At 36.8% G+C, this 24,533-nt stretch overlaps 1 long non-coding RNA gene across 1 annotated transcript; it reads left to right on the forward strand.

Annotated features, from left to right (window-relative positions):
- Positions 1–1,818: 1,818 nt before the first annotated feature.
- LOC137064136 (uncharacterized) lies at positions 1,819–6,855 on the forward strand. Its single transcript, XR_010901505.1, has 5 exons — positions 1,819–1,885; positions 2,731–2,787; positions 3,023–3,063; positions 3,305–3,437; positions 6,067–6,855. It is a non-coding gene; the product is annotated as an uncharacterized lncRNA (long non-coding RNA).
- Positions 6,856–24,533: the final 17,678 nt, after the last annotated feature.

Genomic DNA, 24,533 nt, shown 5'->3' on the forward strand with positions numbered 1-24,533 from the left:
AGCTTAGACTTTCATTTAAATAACTTATATTTTGTGTTGCATTGTTTCAGAGTACATTTTTTTTGGGTGACATTTTTCCATGTGTTCCTAAAAAAATAAATAAATATGAAATAAAAAATACCTGTAAAATAAACAGTAACAAATGCATCCAAAGTGATGAAGAAACTTTAATTTTATTGTTCCTCACGCCCCCAGATTTTGTGTTTACACCCAAATTGCGCACACCTCTCAGTACTAAATTGAATTATTTTTTGCTGCTTATTGATCTTAAACAGACAAATATACAAAAAATAATGTCAAAATGCCAGTCTTGTTACTTGTAACACAGTCAGTCACAGCGTTAGTTAGTTAGTTAGTTAGTTAGTTAGTTAGTTAGTTAGTTAGTTAGTTAGTTCTTGTTATCGTCTTCCTTTGACACTCATTCTGTTTTTTAGTTCATGGTTCAGTGTTGTTGTGTATGGATATGTTGTATGTTGCTCTGTTCATGTAGCCTGACAAGCCAGACCCACATCAAGATGTTTGGTCTGGAAACTCACCATAGACAGGGCTCAATCCGAGGGGCGGGATAAACGGTTGTCTTTCAAACTCCCTCTGCATGCGATAGGATAGCACTACAACCAACCAGAGCAACGAAGGTGAAACAGAGCTTGTTGATAGATTAAACATTCGCCGTATCCGGTCGGCGAAACTCCGAACACATCTTCCCTTTTTAAGAATGACTTCAGTGCCGTTCTTTGTTCTTTTCTCAGAGAAAAGCTTAACTCCAAGCCTTCCAGAATCGCAGTCAAAGCTGATTCGAAAGACCGCCGCCATTCGCCAGTTTCTGTGTTTACTAGAAGCACACAAACGCAATTCGGCCGTCGTCATTATGGCCCCGCCCGCCGACTCTATACACGATGTGATTGGCCCGTCCAGATTGAGAGGAATACAGCTCAGAAGAGAGTTCCTAGACGACAGTTGCGGCAGATTAAATTTGCTGCCGCTAGGGTGCGTCTAGATTTCTAGGCTACTGTTCATGTTGATCATCGTGTGGATTTCTTAAATATTAGTTTTAGTTTTATTTGTTTATTTTCGAACATGAGAGAAATAAAAATACAACAATGTTCAGACATTATCAAAAGAAACAAATAAAGGTGAAAGACAAAAAAAATTAATTAATTCTATCCCATGAACGAAAAAGGAGTAGGATGAAGTAAAACTTATATACTCCTACTCCTTTAATTATTATTTTTCCTTAAATAACATGCATATGCCTACGCCTACTCATACACATATATACATCAACACATATACATACTCATGTACACATTTGTATTTATACATACATACACCCATATATATACCTATACCCCTATATCCACCGACACATACACATACCTCAACTTGCCATATACATACATGCATAAATTCAAAATAACCACTAACAAATGTTATAACTCTTAACAAAGGAGCGCTCCCATTTTCCTACAGTACTTCTTGATACTTCTTAAGAATTTTTTTCTCTATACATTTTTTTAAAGAGGAATATGTTGGAGCATTGCTTTAAATTTTCATCTATTTTATTCCACAATTTAACTCCACATACACTGTTAAAAATTGCTGTAAAAATACGGGCGATTTCCAACAGTAAAATACTGTTATTTTAATAAACAGTTTAATCCTGTAATTTAACAGTCTAGGTTCCATAAATTAATTACTTGCAGTAAATTTACAGCATTTATGTGTAAATCCATTTGTTCCTGGAAAAAACAGTATTGGCCTGTAAAAAATATCACGTGGGGGCTTGGCATCTTCAACGCGGGTTTTTTTTCAAACAGAAAGCAGACAGTCAAAGAACAGCAACACTCCTCTGTCTAGGCTATTCTAAAGAAGGACAATGTTCAAGGTGAGTTTATTTCTTTGCAGTTATTCTATTATGTTGCTCCCAACCTGTAAAATCGCCTTTTTTCACAAGGTATTTTTGACTGTGCTAAGTTACTGAGCCCTAATCGCATTTTGCAGACAGAGCTCTCAACGGCATGAGGCCTTTCGCCTGCTAATGAATATTCTCTGAGCTCCGATTTAAAGTATTACTGCGAATTTGCTTGGTTGAAGTTAAGTTACCATTTAGAAATTATTTCGGCTTGCTTTTGTAGTAACATTAACCCTTATCTCGATTCACATGAATTTCTGGTTTAGTAAGTTAATGTTACATGATGCTAACGTTAATCTAACCAGATGCATTAATGTTATTCGCATAACGTTAATATCATGCACATAAGATGGAGAATAATTACAAAACTACTCGAAATATCCAGAACCATGATAGCAATTAAAATGTTGTGGTCAATTTGTTTAGTTTCCATGCAAATAATGTAAAGCTGTTAAAATTCCCAATGCAAAATAGATATTTAACGTTTTATATATATATATATATATATATATATATATATATATATATATATATATATATATATATATATATATATATATATAATGTTATATTTTCAATTTAGTGGTCCGAGTACTTGCTTTTTTGTGAGATTCGCATGTAACGTTATATAGTATTAAAAATCAAAGAGGTTGGTTTTGAAAGAGGAGGCAGATATTCTTGACTGCACTCGTTTTAGCAGACAGTTTTCAACAGCTTAAGTTTCACTATGCAACGTTCTCCATGCTCTGACGTCGAATTTCTTTGCTTGGTTAAAGATGAAATATTTATTAAATAATAATTGTATTCTTTTTTTCTAGGAATCAATCACTTGTTTTACTGAGTTTTACTGACATCGTATGCATCCCTAATCATTGGTGAGTTTCACGTCATGTAAATTATCAGAAAATGTATATTTTTGTGTAAACTGTTGTTTTAAGTGTTGTGTATAATTTGAAGAAAAAAATAATAATTTCAGGGAGGGCAGATAACTGTACTGAACACTGGATGATTACCCTAGACTAGAGGGTCGTGTTGTTTGTAAGGGCATACAATCACGATTTCTGAATGCAATTGGAATAATGTTTACAATGTTCTGTCTTCAATTTTCAGTATCCAGAGGAGGCATGTGGCACATTGGAATTCATTCAAAGGTATTTTGTGACCTTTAATAGTACCCTTTAAATTTGTTTATTTTCTTTTATTGTCCCGTAATTTAGCAAATTTATATTTAATCCAATATTTAAATTAATGAAAGGTAGATTTTTGTACGTTTTCTATTTTAAAGTGTGTGTGTGTGTGTGTGTGTGTGTGTGTGTGTGTGTGTGTGTGTGTGTGTGTGTGTGTGTGTGTGTGTGTGTGTGTGTGTGTGTGTGTTGGGATAAACCCCGAAAGAGGTTCTAAGACCTGCAGAGGCAAGGTGGTTTCAAAGAAGACTGGAAAACTTGTCAGCAAGAAGTCTGCCACTGCCAATCCCAAAGTTGCTTCTCTATGGAACCTCATCGATTTCGAATGGAATTTCGTCTAGGTAACTAAACTTTATGCCTACTGACACTCCCATTTGTGCAGCTTCCTAGAAGAATCAACACCGCTTAAAGGATAAGTTCATCCCAAAATGAAAATTTCCTGATAATTTACTCACCCCAATGCCATCCAAGTTGTTCATGTCTTTCTTTATTCAGTGGGGAAAAAATTAAGTTTTTTGAGGAAAAAATTTCAGAAATTTGCTCCACACAATGGATTTCAATGGCAACCAGAATGTTGAAGTCCAAATAAATATGTTTCAAAGGATTTTTAAGTGCTTCAAATGACTCCCAGCTAAGGAATCATCTGTCATTTTCTAAAAAAATAAATGAATAGTATATACTTATTAACCACAGTTGTTCATATTGTGCTGGTCTCCGTGCCAGGCATGACGTCCTCACATTGGAAAGGTCTCGCATGACATTATTAGACATCCAGGATATACACACGAAATGACCATTTTAAACAATAAACTGACACAAAACCATAAATATGTAATTCAACATACAATACAATGTGAACGATAATCCTTCTCCATACTAGTAAACAATGGGGTGGTAATTACTTTTGACCTTACCAATGGGATGACGTAATGCCTGTCACATTGCAGACCAGCACAAGATGAACAATTGTGGTTAAAAAGTATATACATTTTAATTTTCTTAGAAAATGACAGATTGAGTCACTAGATAAGACTCTATTCCTCAGCTGGGATTGAGGAGAGCCCTTTGAAGCACTTTGAAACAGCATTTATTTGGACTTCAACATTCTGATTGTCATTGAAGTCCATTGTGTGGAGAAAAATCCTGAAAAATTTACCTTAAAACACGTAATTTCTTTTCCACTGAAGAAAGAAAGACACGAACATCTTGGATGGCATTGGGGTGAGTAAATTATCAGGACATTTTCATTTTGGGATGAACTAATCCTTTACCTGCATTCATATTCAGTGGTAAGAAAGTATCTGAACCCTTTGGAATTGTATGATTTTCTGCATTAATTGTTCTTAACATTTCATGTGATCTTCATTAGTCACATAGACAAAACAAAGTGTTTAAGCTAGCTACACAAACAATTATAATCTTTCATGACTTTACTCAACACACCCCATTAGACACTCTCAGGGCTGTGTAATAAAAATGTTAATTTGGTAAGTGACTAGCTTGTTGTTATCTCTATGAACCACACATGTTGTTTTTGTGTTGTGATGGTTGTACATGAGTCCCTTGTTTGATCTGAGCAGTTAACCTGCTCAATGTTCTTCAGAAAAATCTACCATGCCCTGCACAGTTTTGGTTTTCCAGCATATTCTGCACAATTGAAACCTTTACAATAGTGACTGCATGATTTAAAGACCCATCTTTTCACAATGAGAACTACTGATGGACTCAACTATTACAAAGGGTGCCAGCGGGAGGATTTTATTCTGAAGAACAGTGGACAGTTTAACTGCTCAGAACAAACAAGGGAGTCATGAACAATTATTACCAAAACAAAACTAGATTTTTAGGAAACAAATCCATCTCTGAGTCCATATAATGTCATTGAATCGCTGTCGCATGTCTGACACTTAAAAAAGAACAGCGATTGTGATGGTAATTCATATGAACCCAGTGGATAAATCAATGCCTTTTAAAGCCAAATGATAGGTTTGTGCAATAAAATACAAAAAACTAAAAATGCTAAATTAAATAACTCATTGCTTCCAGTCTACTGTCATATGAGCACTTATCAGAGGGACATTGTGACGTGATGTAAGTGCATTGTGAAAGCTTGTTCGAGAAGTAACACAGAAGCAAAGATGACCGACATTTCGCATGAGCTTCACTTACTTATGACAGTAGATTGGAAGTAATGATTTATAGTTTAGTTAGCATTTCATTTTTTGTTTGTTTTTCTAACACAAAAATAAAGTGAGTTAAAAATATTAATATTTTTATTACACACATCTACGGTTTGGTTTCAGAAGACATTGATTCATCCACTTCAAGATTGTTGTGTTTTTTAAGTGTCAAAAGAATGGCAGCCAATCAATGCGATTGTCATGTGTATATATAGCATGGGGGTTAGAAATTTTGGATTTTTGGGGTGAACTATCCCTCTAAGGACATTGTGTTTGTCTATACTTGTGACTGGTAAAAATCAGATGAAATTTTATCATCAACTAATGCAGAGAACCAACCAATTCTAAAGGTTGAGGGTTTACAGCTTCTTTTCCCACTGTACTCTCAAATGTACTTCTTCTGCCGTAAAAAAAATGTTTTACACATTTAACTTAACAGCTCTCTTTACATATACACAATTATAATATACTCCTAAATCTACTAAATAAATGTACTCCTATCCGGCTAACTGGAAAAAACACAATCACTTTCTTTTACACACAGCTAAACTTTCTGGTCTTGTCTTGACCCCATAATCTTTCTGTTAAGATTGTTTTTTATGTTTTTCCTCTATGCTGTAACAAACATTCAAAACAAACTGCACACTCAATTGCTGTTTAAGATTAGTTTAGTTCATTAACATGATCATTTTATGTCTCTTTTGAAAGTTTTCACAGAGTATGTGATCACTAGTTTTTGCCATGTGCTTTATTTTACCACTAAGATTTTCTTGATTTTCTTTCCTTTCAGACCTGGATTTCCTCTAAGACCAGATCTGTCAAAAGCCGATGTGGGACGTGTTGGCTGTTTTTTTGCCTCTTCCTACGTTTTTTTCACCCATTGGTTCTCTTGATTATATCCTCTCAGATCTGGACTTCCTCCCAGGCCAGCTCTTTTAAAAGCAGGTTTGGGATGTTTTGACAGTATTTTTTGCCCTATCAAGGATTTTTGATCCATTGGTTATCAATGATTTCTAAAACAGTATTTAAGGAAAGAAAGTCAGAGAAAATACATTTTAAAATGCATTGAATGTATTGTTAAAACCTGTTTTAAATAAATGGCAAACAATGTACACCATAATCTATTTCTTTATTTTTTCCATTGAGTAAAAAGTCTGTTTGGAATGTCTGTAAACATTATGGTACATAGGGATGTTAATAGATATCAGACAATAGAGTAAATAGAAAACAGTATTTATATTAACTTTTTTTATACTGTAGAATTGTAGTTGGAACCATTGCTGCCAGTACTTTGTGAAATTACAGAACAGCCATACAAATTAAAAACTGTAAAATTACGGTAAAGGGCTGGAACCACAGCTGCCAGTACTTTGCTGTGAAATTACAGCATTATTGAAACCGTAAAATTACGGTAAAGGGCTGGAACCACAGCTGCCAGTACTTTACTGTGAAATTACAGCATTATGGAAACCGTAAAATTACGGTAAATGACTGGAACTAGCTTGCCAGTACTTTACTGTGAAATTACAGCATTGTTGAAACCGTAAAATTGCGGTAATGGGCTGGAACCACAGCTGCCAGCACTTTACCGTAAAAATACGGGTGAATTTTTTACAGTGTATTGATAAACAAAGTCTTTTCCTTGTTGTTCTAAATCTATTAATCTTAAAGTTTCCACATCCCCTTAAGTTGTACCCTCCCTCCCTCTCAAAAAACATCTTTTGTATATTCCCAGGCAATAGTCTATTTCTTACTTTAAACATGAATACAGCAATTTGATATTCAATTTGGTCATAATATTTTAACAATCTCGACTGCCAAAATAATGAATTTGTATGTTCACAAAATCCAACATTATGAATAATTCTCATAGCTCGTTTTTGCATTATTACTAACGGCTGTAGTGAATGTCGGTAAGTGCTTCCCCACACCTCTACACAGTAGTTCAAATACGGTAACAATAATGAACAATACAAGATGCGAAGAGATTTAAAATCCAGTATATACTTAGCTCTAGCCAGAATTGCGATACTTTTAGACAGTTTGGTTTGAATGTATTTTATGTGAGGCTTCCAACAGATCTTTTCATCTATGATTACTCCGAGAAACTTATTTTCATGCACTCTTTCTAAGTTAAACCCCTCTATCTGTATTTGTACTTGTTGATTTGGCTTACAGTTTCCAAATATCATGAACGTTGTTTTACTCAAATTTATCGATAATCTATTAATATCCAACCATTGTTTTATTTTCCTAAATTCTGAGGTGATTAATTCTGAAAGTAGCTTTAAGTTGTCTCCTGAACCAAATATATTGGTGTCATCTGCAAATAGTACAAACTTCAATACTTCCGATACTTTACAAATATCATTAATATAAAGTAAAAATAACTTTGGTCCTAACACTGACCCCTGTGGGACACCACATTTCATGCCCAAACATTCAGATGAATGCTCTCCTATTTTCACAAATTGCTGTCTGTCTCTCAGATAACTGGTTACCCAATTTAAAACTACATGCGTTCTAGTTTACTGATTAATATTTCATGATTTATTGTGTCAAATGCTTTTTTTAGATCAATAAATACCCCAACTGCACATTTATTTTGATCTGTAGCGTTTGTTATTTCTTCAATGAGTTCTGTTAATGCTAATGCTGTTGAGTTTTTTTTCCTAAATCCATATTGACTATCTGAAAGTAATTTATTTTTATCAATAAATTTCTCTAATCTATTATTAAATAATTTTTCAAGGATCTTTGCAAATTGTGATAATAGAGAGACTGGCCTGTAATTTGTGAATTGGTGTCTGTTTCCATTTTTATATATTGGAGTAACTTTTGCTATTTTCATTTTTGTTGGAAATGTACCTGTTAAAAACGATAAATTGCAAATGTTCATTAATGGTTTGGCAATCCCCTCGATTACTTTTTTTATAATTAATATGTCTATTCCATCATGATCAGTGGATGTTTTGTTTTTACATTCTTTAACAATATTTATTATTTCTTTTTCATCAACTGCTGTCAAAAATATTGAGTTAGGATTTCTATCTACTAAATTGTTATATCTACTTTCTAATGTTTGTGGAACTGGAATTTGCTCTGCTAAGTTTGGACCCACATTTACAAAAAATGTATTAAACTTATTAACCACCTCCTCCATATCATTGATGTTTTCATCATTATCAGTGAAATGATGTGGATAATTATCCTGTTTGGTATTATTTTTAATTATTTTATTTAAGATGTTCCACATACCTTTAATATTATTTTTGTTGTTATCTAATTACAAAGTTACATACATCTTTGTGTATGTTTATACAACCAGCCAGTGACATTTATGTATTAAGTGAATGTAAAGTTAAGAAAGAAAACGCATCTGTGACATTATAATGGATCTGTGCATCAGGTCTTTAAAGTGACAGCAGTCTAATTACCTGCTGCCAAATTATATTATGTAAAAAAAAAAAAAAAAAAAAAAAAAAAATATATATATATATATATATATATATATATATATATATATATATATATATATACTGTATTTGAAATATGTGAAAATGCTGAGTGGCTAGTAACTTTGGAAAACCATTAGCCACAGTGGCTGGTGAGCAAAAAAGGTTATTGTTAAGCCCAATATATATAAATGATTTCATCCATGGAACGTGAACGTGATTTTCATCGAAGGGAACAAGATTTCACCGCAAGCCCCCCTGACAATTATAAAAGACATATATATATATATATATATATATATATATATATATATATATATATATATATATATATATATATATATATATATATATATATGCGTGTGTGTATGTGTGTGTATGTGTGTGTGTGTGTGTGTGTGTGTGTGTGTGTGTGTGTGTATAATGCACTTAATTAATTGAAACGTGGAATGTTAAAGACATTATTGATAGCAAAATAACCTTTATAAAATTATACACACACTACACAGGGGTACATAGTGCATAGTATACGTGATAGTGTGTCATGCGGGACACAACATATCTATTGCAAGTCAAGTGTTCCATGAGCTTTGTCTGCTATTATGTTGTGTCTGCATGCCGCTGACTATGTAGGGCATTTCAAATCAGCCACTTGTGAGGTTCCATTTCAGTTAGAAGGCTGCCTCAGAAGGCAGCTCTCTAGGTTTTGGAACAGAGCAGTTTCTGCAGACAATTAGACATGAGCCAGGCAACGCCGCCCCCCCCACAAAGACCTGGAAAACCTTCATCAACGGAAGCCAAATTAACCAACCAGCTCTCCACCGGCCGGCAAACAAAGCTGTGTACACAAACAAAAGACTGATGAATAAAACAGGTGACACATAGAGGGTTTAGGAGGATGGGATGGGGTGGGCTTGAGCTGGGCATTGGGACCTTTCATCCAGCAGCAAATGGTGGCCTTTGTTAATGAATTCAATTTAATGTTTACTGTTCTTGAAGCTCTCCTGGCTCATATCCTGGCAGACTGCTTACTAACAAGACTGAAAGTCTGGCATTACGGCGTGTGGCTAAACAGGTCCCCCAGGGAGAGCAGCTTTTCTCTCCGTCCCTCTCTTTTTCTCTCTCTCTCTCTCTCTCTCTCTCAATCCTTCTCTTCCCCTTTTTCTCCATCCTCTGGCCTTGTATTAGAATACCTGCTCTGTGAATCGCGCTCTCTTGCTCTCTCGCTCTCTCTCTCTCTCACACACACACACACACATACAGAGCAGTGCACATGGGCAGAGGGAGCCACCAGCTGGAATATCCTGCATTCGGTGGCACACTGACAGTTTTATCTACTTTACTAACTGCTTTTGCATGTCTAGAATGAATAATTGACCTGCTTCAATAGGCACAGGACACTCACTCATTTAAAAGCACATCTAGAGGAGATATGAAATAGTAATGACTTTTAAACTTACCGGCGGCATCTAATTTCTGTAATTGTGTGCCGGCTGAATGGGGTATGATTCTTTTTTTTGTGTGTGTTTTTTTTTGCTCTCTTTTCTACCGTTTAAGGTTGTTTTTATAGTAAAAGTGTTATCGCGAGCATCACGGCTTCTCGTATAACCACACGCTACTCTGATTTATGTCTCTTTGCCTGTCTGTACTGCTATACTAATATTTATAGCTGCGTATATGCATGTATCATTATAGATACAGGGGCTGATAAATTAGTTTGCTGATGACTGTTTTATATCACAAATCATCAGAACATTACAGCCTGCTAATGCAAATCCTCTCTCGCTCTCACTCTCTCACCAGCGGTGTGCCGGAGCAGGACCACAGCATTTTAATAATGGTCATTTGTGCGATTATTCCAAAGCATCCGCGGCACGGAGGAAAAGGGATTTCTCATCGCCTCCTGCCCGCGCATCTGCGGCATTACTCAGTGTGAGCTATTGCAGGAGAGCTCATTGCTCTCAAAAATCAAAGTTAAATGGGTCATCTATCATCTGAATTTGTGTCTGGCTGACTTGTCTGAACATCACAATGATTTATGGCTTGAATTGGAGAAGTCAACCATGCATGTTTCTTAGTTTATCGTTTTATGCTGCCTTCAATTAAACCTCTATAAACAGGATGATGGCTTTACAACGTTGTCCGGCAATAAGGGCGATGAAGGTTTTGCATAAGGATGTGTAGCTTTCAGCCCTCCAATATCCCGTTGACTTTTCCGGTTGGGTTTGGGAACATGCACCACGGTGTTCCTGCTATGAAAGGAGAAGACTCGTGATGGTCTGACCATTTTTCATTAACTAAATCCTGTAATTGGATCATTCTGGGATTCTTATGACGCTATAATGTCATTAAGGCACAATCTTGATTATTCCCCGCTTGCATCAACAAGCAAATGCCACCTTAATGATCTGCCGTTTGCTTATTGTATTCTGCTTATTATTTCCCATTTCTCATTATTGCCGTCATTTTTCTAGATAAAAGTGCATGCAAAAATTCAATTTTCTGAGCCTGGAATCCAGGGGCGATAACATGTTTGCTGATTAGAACCTGAATATATGGAATTTAGCATGGCAGTTGAAGAGTAAATGGTGTTTGTGTGAGCGAACGTGTGTGTATCTCACTCTGCCAGCAAAGACGACTCCTTATGTTCCACCGGGGAATCATCCCAGTTCTTTTGCTCGTTGTGTTGCGTATGCATATCTAGACTCATCCTCAGAAATTCAGCGATGTTGATATGTGTTCTATGTGTTCCTGTTTAATGCGGGTGGTTTGTTTGAGCTTTATTTATATCTTTATTATTCGCTGCGATGGTGTAACTGCCGTGTTTATTGACAAAGGTATACCTAGGGAGATACCACATTGAAAGGCCCAATTACCTGTGTTCATCATTACAGGTTTCAGGCTGTGGAAAACAGGCTTTGATTCTTTGTTTAGAAGGTTTTATTTCTGTCAAGACAGTTGGAAAATATGTTTAAATAAAATTCCCTGCTCTGTACTCAACCTTAAAAACAAGTGTACTAACCATAATGGGCCACGAAAAGCATTTTATGTAGCTTTTGTTTTCTTTTTTCCGAGAGCTTAAGAAGGCTTTCGGTTCTTTGGGAACACATGTCACATGGGGGGAAAATGGCACAAGGTTATTGAAAAATTTAGAAGAGGAACTGATTTAATTTTCACCCTTAGCACAACGAGGGAAAGTGTAAGGACCTTGGCATTGGCTGAAGAGGGTGAAATTAATCAGCATGCTATCTCTAGTGAGCGCCAGTTAATCACAGGCCTCAGCATTTTATTAACAAAATGATATATCTGCTTCAAATTACCATATCAGGAAAACTTCCTCCCCCACCCCATGCTTCTCACATTTTGTCATTTGAAACGGAACCTTGATTAACAACATTTTTAGTCAAGGCTGTGTAGAGAGAGAGAAAGTGTGATGCAAATGAAAGGGGGCTAGAAAATCATAAATATTACATATATTGTGTCAGGGCCTTGTCTTATGGCTCCAAATATCAAATCTTTTATTCACACAGTCAGGGATAACCGTATTTAATAACAGGTGATTCTCATATTGCTTTCAAAATATAGAGTATTCAAGCCAAGGAGCTCTAAAAAGAGATACAGAGAGATCCTTTTTAGCATCCACATTCATTTTAGTGTCATCTGCTCAGCTAGCGTTGGGTTCCCCGGAAGTACATGATCTGAAGGATGCTGTCTTTGCTTATGTTGCTTTGTGGAAAATTCAGATAGTTGAAAGGGTTCACCCAAAAATGAAGACTTTGTCATTAATTAATCACCCTCATGTCGTTTCAAACCCATAAGACCTTTGTTCATCTTCAGAACACAAATTAAAGTATTTTTGATTAAATCCGAGAGGTTTCTGAACCATTAATAGGCAGCAACGGCATCGCTACTTTCAAGGCTCAGAAAGGTAGTAAAGACACCATTAAAATAGTCCATGTGACTACAGGGTTCAACATTAATTTTATGAAGCTTCAAGAATGAAGTAACACTTCTCATTGTAACACTGTCTCGTCACTTTATAACAGTAAGTTTGAACCACTGGAGTCACATGGACTATTTTAACGATATCTTTACTACCTTTCTGGGCCTGGGCAATGACATTGCTCCCTATAGGTGGTTCAGAAACCTCTCTGATTTCATCTAAAATATCTCAATTTGCGTTTTTGTTTGAACGCAGACAGACGCTTTATCAGACAGAATGCGTTTTTTAGGGTTGAAAACGTGAGGAGCACAGCATCGCCTCTTTTGGTTGACGTTTTTTAATTTAGAAAAGAGCAGTACACTGCATTTTATTTTTAAAGTTTCTAGGTAAGCCTCGAATCAGCTGTGCTGTCATGCAATCAACGTAACGGTCACCACAACGGAAGGCCCGCCTCTCCATTCATTCGATTGGACAATAAAAAAAAAAGAAAGTCTATGACATCGGGGTCTTTTCTGCCCAGAGTTCATTTTTTTTCAACTTTATGCGCTCAGAGTGCCCCTTCAAAAATGCGAGGTGCAGCAGGCAGTTAAAGCGCAAGGCAGCCAGTCCGTATGAGCAGCGCGCATAACGCATAAATCTGTTAAAAAAAGGCGCCTCTCACTGCAAAAACACGTTCTGTCTGATCGGGACATTAGAAGAATGAAATCTTTTTAACACTGGCACACTTTAGTCATGCGCAGGGACATCTCCCACTTGATCACACTACTAATATTTATGATTATATTAATCTAATAATATTATAGTGTTACATTAATACTTAAAAATGAAAATTAATATAATATGAATAAATGGTAACACTTTACTATGGGGAACACATATTCACTATTAACTACGACTTTTGCCTCAATAAACTCCTAATATACTGCTTAAGTTTTTGTAGCGTTAGAGTTCAGTGTTGGGTAGAATAAAGGGATGTAGAATAAGGTTATGCAGAATAAGACTGCATAACCTTGCAGAATAAAACTGCATAACCATATGTGCTTTATGAGTACTAATAAACAGCCAATATCATATTAATATGCATGTTAATAATCTACTAGTTAATAGTGAGAACTGAACCCTTTTTTATTCAACACACAAGAGCGTACAGTCAGAAAGAGTGTAAGGAAACAGAAATGAAGCTGTAAACAAAAAAACAAAAAACAGATTAAAGAGCATCTTGAGAGGAAAAATACCTGTACATAAGCAAAATAAAATATTAAAATAATCAATTTATGAATATGTGTAATTAATCAATTAAATAAATGGACAACATTGACAAGCAGACTAAACATTTTTATTAGCATTACTAAAAAATCTCATATTGCTTCTCATTGCATTCACATGACTTGTGTGTGAATGTAACCATATTTAGCAGGGCTGAGTACTCAAACAGGGCTGACACTGTGTGACCTTAGCGTGTGACTGCTGGTTTGATTATTTTACATCAAGATGTGCTAGAAAAATAACTTTGTGTTTACAGTTTGTCTACTTCTGACTATTTTTAATGATCACTCAAGGTCTGCCTTCTGTCCTCAACAGATTCAAAGGTGTGTGTGTGTGTGTGTGTTTTTTTTTTTGGTGCTTTCCTTTTGGCAATTGGTTTCCCTTCATATGCAACAACATTTAGATCCATCTTCATCTGCAAAAGTGATGAAAAATACTCTTTCTTTTAACTTAGATTTACAATCTGTATCACCGCCAAGAGACAGACCCCCCTCCCTTTGCCCCACTGCACTCATCCTGCTTATTTTCACCACATTTAGCTCAATTGTTCCAGCACTCAGGACCCTACTGGGCCCTAGTGCATGCTGGGATGGAGGTGTGTTTGAACACCCTTTGCATGAGTTCTGACCGGATAGTCAGATCCCAGTGTGTGTGTTTGTAGTTGAGTTGTGGCTATAAGTCCAGATGTGCATTTATTCTCATGGGGAGGCAACAGGAAAGAGAATCGGAAGGATCATCAAACCTTAAATTTCATGCATCACAATTCATATGTCAGTGAATATTGTATGTGATAGCGAGCCGCCCATTCCTAGATAAATAAATCACAGATGGTGTACAGATCATATTGAATGGATGTTGCATGGATAATATGCTTCTGTTTCCCATCCAGCCTCTATAATGTTTCAGTATCGTTTTTCTCTCTCTCGCACAAAATGGAACTGAAATGCGGCTGAAAATAAAATGTTAAACCAGTATAAGCTGGTCTTGCAGCCTGGTCAGGCTGCTCTGTTGGTTACTTTTGGGCACTTTCCTGCTGGTCAGGATGGGAAATCAGCTAGCCATTCAGCTAAACACCAGCTTGGCCAGCTGGTAGACCATCTTAAACCAGGTAAGACCAGCAAACCAGTCTAGGCAATTTTTTGTCTCTCAGCAGGGTTACATTACATTACACTTGTGCCATATTAACACATGTGCCCAAATTTTTCCCCCCAGTTTTTTCTTTCTTTCTTGAAAATCGTATTTGAATGTGCGGCAACTATAGTTGCCGGTGGGCAAATATGTTGTATATGCACCCCTTCAATGTCATATTTGAATAGAAGGAGAACATTTGGCATCTAACTCAAAATAACTGCTTTCAACAGATCAATCTTTATTCATAAGCAAATGTATTATGTATAAAAGGCGAAGAACATTCGATGCAAACTCAAAAAAGCGGCACCTATCTTATAATCTTTTAAATATGAAACTGGGTTTATACTGGAACCTGGAGCTGCAATAATTATTTTGATAATCAATCTGTTCGTTGATTCTTTGATTAATAGGATAAAAAAAACAAAAAAAAAACATTAAATTAAAATATATAAATCATTAAAAAAAAGACTTTTTTTTTTTAAATATTCAGTTTTTCACTCAAATTGTGGAATTGAAAAAAATTGTAATTAATGTAAATACATTATACAAATATATTTTGATTCAGAATTTCGGATCCCACTGTATGCACACCTGTATAATTTTGGTATCATTCAGATGTCAGACGTCTGTGATTTGTTCCACGTCCATGTGCCCTAAGTAGCCAGACTTGAATGAAAGGGAGCCAAAACTGATTTAATGGAGCAGCTCTTGCCGACACACAGGCGGTAGACTCATCCCATGCCTTCTCTAAAGGAGGCAAATGCCTCTCCTCCCTGCGCTCGGGGCCTTTGATCAGTGGCTGTTGTTACATGTAATGATTTTGCCGGCGTCGGTAGTACAGGCCAGGAATGAGAGCAGCTCTAGTTCATTATAATAGGCTCGTCGATGCCATGCTTGTATCAAGCCCCTTATTGACATCATTCAATAATGTGTGATTTATTTTATTTGCTCATTTTCTATAGTTGCATATGGAGGTTGTACTTTCAAGGCAAGAGGGGCCTTTGAGGAAGCCTCTCATCTCCAAATGTCAAAGTGCTCTCCGCGCACATGTGTAAAGCGCACACATGCATGCTCATTTGCATATGAGTGGGGTTTTTGGTGGCATGCCAGGGCTTCACTGAAGAAGACATCAGAGATGAAACCGAGTGGCTTTTCCCACCTGGAGCTAGCGCTGATTAGCCCCGGAGCAGAGAGGGGAGGAGGCCGACATGAGCAGCTGTGAAATTACAACCTGCTTAATTTAATTACCCGTGCTAATTAATTCATATCTACAGCCAAAGGAAAAGGACTTGAGTAAAGAAGTCATTAGCCTAATTACTTAATTAATTGTCTGTGGCGCCGTCCCATTTGAGCTGCGTCTTCATTATCTGATGTTTGGCCTTGGCACCAGTTTAGTATGTTTGATGAAATCTGTTCCCGGCGATAATTTCTCCCCGTCATGCTCTCGTAATGAGAGGTGTGGAGGCTCCATATGGTGGTGTTTGTGCTCCGGTACCCGTTGAGAATGTCACTTGCTTATACTATATCACCCAGCATGAGAGTGTGTGAATGTGAGAGTTTTTGTGTGTTGCAAGAGGGTTCCTGAGGTATAATTTTGATTTCTGGTGTATATATCTGTGTGTGTGTGTATGCCTTATTTTCCCATAGTGTCTCCATAGTGTTTTTTTTCCAACCTTTGCTCGGTGTTTACAAAAATGTACCTATATACAGACAATTAAAGGTGCAACATGCAGGATTTTTGCAGTAAAATATCCAAAAACCACTAGGCCAGTGTTATATTTTTTGTTCGGTTGAGTTCTTACAATATCCCAAATCTTTCCAACTATTTGTAAATTGTGAGAAAATTGCTATTTCAACCAATGAACAGGGACATCTGCACTCTAACAAAATATTTAAAAAATAAGTTACCTGGTTGCTTTAATTTTTAGCTCATTGAAATAAAAAATTGAGTTAATACAATGAACATTTTTGAGAATCAACAACCTTCATTCAAATATTATTAAGAGATTTTTATTTTTATTTTAAAGAAGCATATTGGATAATTGTGTGTGTTTTATTTGTGATGACGCAGTGAAACATGCCAAATTTCCTTCATTGTATCAACTAAAAATTTTAAATTTCAATAAACTTACAATTTTAAGGCAACCATGTTACTTACTTTTTTTCAGTTAAACCAACAATATTTTTTTACAGTGTGAGGGAGTCACCTGTCAATTGCGTCATACCCTCTGTTTCCGGTTTAATTTGGCAGAAGTGCTTTTTTACTCTTAGCAGTGTGAACAAGTGTCACAGCAGCCGCTGAGAGAACGCACAGAGTAATGTTATAACATCATTTTAAACACACTTAAATGTATGTAATATGATAAACAGAGCTGCGTTACCTCATACTCATGACCAGTTAAGCGGAAATGGCGCCGACGCCTGTGTCCCGTCATAATAAAACTCCTGCTGCTTGCGAGCCGTTTTTTCCAAAACAATCACTAGCGGCCTTGCTCAGCACCACAACACTCTGCCCTGCTCTGCTTCATACTAAAGTAATGTTAATAACCGCATCCATCTACTTGATTTCTGCGTGAGTCCTGTCCGGATTCTTTTTCACCGGCTGTGAGGTGAAAACCACATATCCCAAGATTCTGAGCTCAAACTTGGCGTTATCAAACTACGCCTTTGTTTTCAATAGGCACCCTCTAGCGGACAGAAAAGTTGCATAGTGTAGCTTTAACTGCATTTTCCTGCTGAAATGGACACTAGAGGCAGTAAAACACAAAATGTACACAAATTATGATTACAGGGCAGATTATTGATTATTGAAGACTTATTTTCATGAGGTTGGTGGCACAATACTATCTTACGTCCTATTACTATAGCGAAGGGATGAGCAACTTCCTGGAGGGCCGTTGTCCTGCGGAGTTTAGCTCCAACCCGGAAAAAAAAATCTTAAAGCCTTAGGCTGGCCACACACTTGAAGATTTTAAGCCTGATTTATTTAAAATAGTTGATTTTGAGTGTTTTAATTTGAATTTATTTAGACGAAATGGTATAGATTTTTAATATTGGTAATTTATCAGCTTATCAGCCAAAAAAAGTGAAATCTCTATTTGTCAACATCCAAACAACATTGGTTTACCACCAAGCCACAGTGTTTACCTTTTTTGGGGAATTTAAAAATATCTTATTTATAGCTGCCACTGCATGATAATTTTGTAGAAATCCACACACATCCAGCTATCCTTGTGTTTCTTAATGTTAAAATAGACAGTGAGATGATACATTGCCATTTAGCCATTCTCTACATGGCAAGAAAATAGCTTAATGACACTTTGCACATGGGGAGGATATGCCTATCCTATGCATTTAATCTGTTTGCATTGTTCTCCAGTTTAAGGATGATTTTTCACCGTGCCTCGGCAGCAAATATCCCCACCGCACTCTCATTTAGGACGTTAGCATACAATATTGAATTGGGTATATTATTATCCCGAGAACATTTGGCTAACTGCACTTTTACGACCCCTGTGTTGGGTTCTCGGGTGAAAACGGGAGTGGCGAGGGATGTTTTACGCTGCTGTGGTGACTTAAGCAATTGGATAGAAATTGATTGAGAGCGTTTGTCCGGAGAGGGCCTGGTTCGGGAAAAGCTAGATATAGGGCTTAATAACCGAGGCTTTGGTTCCAGTGTCAGCTCAGATTATATTATATATTCAAGTGATACCTAGTGTTTGTGCTGAAAGCTAAAAAGCTTTTCCCCCCTGTTCTAACACCATTGGATGTGGTTTCTGGGAAAAGCATTATGTTTGTCATTTATAGACTGTATAGATGTGCCTTGAATAATCATTTTATCCTCCCGCATTTATAAAGCTAGTGGATCGCCAATGTGATCAATTGAACTGTGTCTATTGATAGACAGACCCACACATATGGAAAAAAACATGGAGCGTGTTGCATCGGAACCTTTTATCACAAAGACATGTAAACTGAATTCATGTTGTGAATAATGCAACTTTTTTCTTGTCTCTTCTCCATCACACACACATAATAGCTCAAAGTATGTCCATGGAGTCCACTTCATGCTATGTATGGATCACCTGAGCTAGTGTGAGGAAAGATTGATTGCTCTCCACCACAATGAAACTTTTTGGGAATTAGAGAGATACTTTTTCATATTGGGCTTATGTGTTAGTATCTTGCAGCAACTCTGTATGTGTCTTTAGCAGGCTTTCCCCTTTCACATGGATGCAACATTAAATTTTGACCTGGACGACCTCTTGACCTCTCTAAGCCCAGGTGCATGATGGGCTTTATAGAAGCTGGCATTGTTGCCTTAGTGTTTACTCAAAGGGCCATGGAGAGGAACAACATGAAATCGTCAATGGTTTAATTATTTTGAAGGCTGAAGCTTTATGCTATCGTGATGCAGGAAAGTTATTGTTAAAGATGAATTGTATTTACCTCTACATTGAATCTGTGAATTGTGTCCTTATGCTGTACAACGGTGAGACCATGTGGACAATAAACGGTGCAAAGGTTGTTCCTCTGAAAGTCTCTTTTCAAGTTTTTAATCTCTGTTACAGAGTTTCAAAATTATGCACCCTTTTCTGTCACTTTAAACCTCCTTTTGCTGTTGAAAATGTCCTTGGTAAATCATTTTATTTCATAAAGTCCAGATGGTTTTGAACAAAATATAACTAGCACATTGTCCCTTTTATATCTCGTTAAAATCTGGAGTGTAGGAAGAGCTTTGGCCAATCAGGGATTAATGCGGGCGGGTTTCGCAGTCAGGAGATTCAATACTGGACTGAATGGGACATACAGGACCAGCAAAAATCTCCTGGGAGACTTTGATTGGCAAAATAATTAGCTTATTATGTCCTTTCCAGATAGGTCCTATTCTCTAGCAAAAGCCCTCTGAAATAATATTTAGGTTTAAGCCCTCGTTTCACATTTAGCAATTTGATATTCTATTTGGAGCGCTTCCGTTCAGCGGGGGTCAATTGAGACCTCAGAAATTATAAAATGAAGTTTTCATCATCTGATTTGTCGGTCTGAAGACTAAGGCTCTCGCAGCCGTGCTTCACGCAGGAGTAGGATCCTAAATGGTTATCAATTTCTCCCATTGAGTCAGAAAAAGCATGACATTTACTGTTCTTTTCATAAGACCATTTTAACAGGCTTTTCCTCTGTCTTAAAGTTTTTTTTTTTTTTTTGTAACTAATGGTGCACTGTAAAGAAACATACATAAAGTTGCCTTTGCATCTATATGAACTGGTTTTATATCAATTAAATATTATATGATTATTTTCTGTATTTACAGTGTGGCACCTGTAATATTAAATTAAAAGTGCATCGGTATTGAACCACACACACACACACACACACACACACACACACACACACACACACACACACACACACACACACACACACACACACACACACACACACACACACACACACCGATCAGGCATAACATTATGCCAAGTGAAGTGAATAACACAGATTATCTCTTCAACACGGTACCTGTTAGTGGGTGGGATATATTGAAATGGAACATTTTGTCCTCAAAGTTATGTGTAAGAAACAGGGAAAATGGGCAATAGTAAGGATTTGAAAGAGTTTGACAAGGGCCAAATTGAAATGGCTAGGGGACTGGCATCTCCAGAGCATCTCCAAAACTGCAGCTCTTGTGGGGTGTTCCCGGTCTGCAGTGGTCGGTATCGATCAAAAATGGTCCAAAGAAGGAACAGTGGTGAACCGGCGACAGGGTCATGATCCAAGGCTCATTGATGCACGTGGAGAGCAAAGGCTGGTCTGAATCACGTTTTCTTTTACATCACGTGGATGGCCGGTTGCGTGTACGTCGCTTACCTAGGGAACACATGGCACCAGGATGCACTATGGGAAGAAGGCAAGCCAGCGGATGCATTGTGATGCTTTGGGTAATGTTCTGCTGGGAAACCTTGGGTTCTGCCATCCCTGTGGATGTTACTTTGACACGCACCACCTACCTAAGCATTGTGGCAGACCATGTACATACCTTCATGGAAACGGATTCCCTGGTAACTGTGGCCTCTTTCACCAGGATAATGTGCCCTGCCACAATGCAAAAATGTTTCAGGAATGGTTTGAGGAGCACATCAACAGGTTTGAGGTGTTGCCTTGGCTCTAAATTCCCCAGATCTCAATCCTCTCAATCGAGCATCTGTGGGATGTGCTGGACAAACAAATCAGATCCAATGAGGCCCCACCTCGCAACTTACAGGACTTAAAGGATCTGCTGCTGCTCACATCCTGATGCCAAATACCACAGCACACCTTCAGGAGTCTTGTGAAATCCAAGCCTTGACGGGTCAGGGCTGTTTTGGCAGCAAAACTGGGACCAACACAATAATAATAATAATGTTATGCCTGGTCGAGTTATGCTCACCAAGGCTGCATTAATTTGATCAAGACTACAGTAACAGCAGTATTATTGGAAAATATTATTACAAATTACTATTATTCTGTTTTAATATACATTTGTATTTATTATTAAAATCTAATTTGTTTCTGTGATGGAAACACATTTTCAGCATCATTACTTCAGTCTTCTTTAGTGTCACATTTGTTGTTGTGCTCACACATGATTTGGTGCTCAAAATGTTGAATAGTTGTGGTGCCTAATGTTTTTGTCGAAACAAAAATTAATAAATAAACAATCAAAAGAAATCTTTGTACTTTGCAGTTAATTTAATTTGTACTTGAATGAAAGTATTACTTTCTTTGTATTCTTTGTATATAAATTATATTTATTTATTTATTTTGCAGAAGATGATACTGGAAGGCAGAGGGAGAGATTCTGCATTCGGGAACTTTTGCTGGCCTAGATAGCTCCCTGCAAGTGGACAGTGGATGATTACAGGCGCATCTCTAAGTCCAAACCATCAGCTCAATGTGAACAAAACATTTAACCGCTAAGGTTTGTTTCTCCACACCTTTCCTTCTATTCTCCCCGGCAACACTCCCACACTCTTTTTACTGCAACTCATTCTGACACCCATTCACTGGCACTCTCAACTTTACACAATGCACTGCGACCTTCCTCTACACAAATAATACACACAGAAAACAAACTCAGAGCACAGCGCTTCAGAGCACAACTATGAGAGAATGAGTTGAGAGCAGAGCAGTCCATGAAGAAATCGGTGTCAAACACCTCATCTTTGTCACAGAAACATATAGAAGAACATGTATAGATATAGGTAGGAACTCACTCAGAACTCATAACATAATCTTGATTATGCAACCAACAGCATACAATTTAGTTTTATCTACTTTACAATAAAATATCTAATATCCAAACGGCATACATTCAACTGGGAAAAAAAGTGCACAAAAGTCCTTTAAAGAGCACATTCCTAACGCATATACTTTGACATCTCAGGTAACCGCAGAGGTATGATCTAGTTCACATGTAGTCAAAAATCTGTAGTTGAATAAAATATATCAGAATTATTATCTAGAGACTATTCAGCAGTTGCTGGACATTGGTAGGGACATTGCTAGCATCCCTAGTAAATGGTATGCCATGTTTTCTATTACTCAAAAGTTCAGAGATCAAAAGTGAGTCAAGTCGGATAAAAGAGTTTTTAAAAAAGCAGCAGTTTCTTTCAACATTGCAAGTGACATTAGCACTTTTAATCCATCCATGAGACCTGTTGATGAAACCCAAGGTAAAAATTACAAGGTTCAGGGGCCTTTCGTTTGAAGCTCTTTCAAGAATGGCTCTAATTGCCTTTATGGTATTGAGATGTCTAATTGGCTTTGCAGTGTTTTAGCTTGAAAAACTGTGTGAGCTCATGTGTTTGCTGTATGTGTACTCTTAAACCTTTAAATGTAACAAAATTGTTTCAAAAATCGATATTTTTATATATGATATGAATTATATTATATTAATGTTTTAATAGTCTTTAACTAGAAAAGGCAATTTTCTAGTTAAAGCCAAAAAAATCTTTAAAAAACAATCTGAAAAATATTCTAGTAACAGACAAAAGATAAAAAATATCTAAAAAGCATAAATCTAACAAAATTTAGTTAAAGGGATAGTTCACCTAAAAATGAAAATTGGTCCATGATTTACCCTAGCTTTATAATGACAGTCACTTGTTGGTTTGTTTTTGAAGTCCAAAAAAAGTGCATCTATCCATCATATAACTGCGCCACACGGTTCCAGGGGGTTATTGAAGGCCTTTTGAAGTGAAGTGGTGCATTTGTGTAAAAAATTATCCATATTTAAAACTTTACAGACAAAAATTACTAGCTTCCGGCGGTCAGTGGTACACAAGTCGAATTACAACGAAAGAGTAACCCCGACGCATGTATAGGAGCATCGCAAGCTTTGACACTAATTGGGTGAGGAAAAAAATTAAATAATAATTTGTGATATAAAAACAGGTATCATTGATTTAACATAAAGTCAATTGATCTTCTTTTAGTGATGTTTACATTTTTACAGGGAAAGAAAGACTTCTTTTTTTCACAATGTGGAGGTCAGCTTTCATATACGTCTCAGTGAGGGGATTTTTCTTACCTCCGCTGTCCTCTATTCTCACACTGCTAGTGAACCCAACATACTCTGCCATCTGCACTGACTAGATCCATTCAGCATTTATGTCTGTCTCTGTGTGTGTGTGTGTGTGTGTGTGTGTGTGTGTGTGTGTTTGGAGCGAACATTAAAAAACTCCCTCACACATCCCACAATGCCTCAGAATGTTCTCTGGAGTCCTTGCAGTCACGGAGCAACTCCTCTGTCTGCCGTGGAACCTCCTGAGGCCATAAACGCTCCAGTCACCGCGCGCATCTGCTTTGTCTGCCAGATCTTCCTCTCTGTTGTGGGAGCATTTGCACAAAACCTCTTGCCTGCGACATGACAGGGCAAAATGACAGTTTTAATGCACCCTCTGCTCAAACACAAAGATGTGAGGAAGATCTGTTAGCCTAAAAAGCTGAAATTTCATCATTTTCTGGATCAACAACACTTTGAAATATAATATTTTGCTAAAATGGGTCATTCCTAAGCAGTACGTTTTTATGTCCTCTTTATACTGTATACGTCTTAATATTGGGTAAAATACTGAACCATCTTTAAAAATTAAATCATATTAGTTTTCACAATGTAACAAATAAAATGAAATAACAATAGCCCTTTTTTGGGGTATGATGGGAATTCAAATTCTCTAGTTTATAATGTATCATTATATAGTGTTTATCTATTTATTTATTCTTACTTAAAATGAAGAATTTTCGTTTCTTTAATCGAACTAAATATTTTCTTCGTAATATTGAAGGACAGTCAACAAAATCTCTTAGATTTCATTAAAAATATATCTTCATTTGCGATGAACGAAAGTCTTATGGGTTTGGAACAACATGAGGGACAGTAAGTGATGCAGAATTTTCCTTTTTTGGGTTAACTATCCCTTTAAA

Source organism: Pseudorasbora parva, chromosome 24 (assembly GCF_024679245.1).
Source record: "Pseudorasbora parva isolate DD20220531a chromosome 24, ASM2467924v1, whole genome shotgun sequence".
Classification (NCBI taxonomy): domain Eukaryota; kingdom Metazoa; phylum Chordata; class Actinopteri; order Cypriniformes; family Gobionidae; genus Pseudorasbora; species Pseudorasbora parva.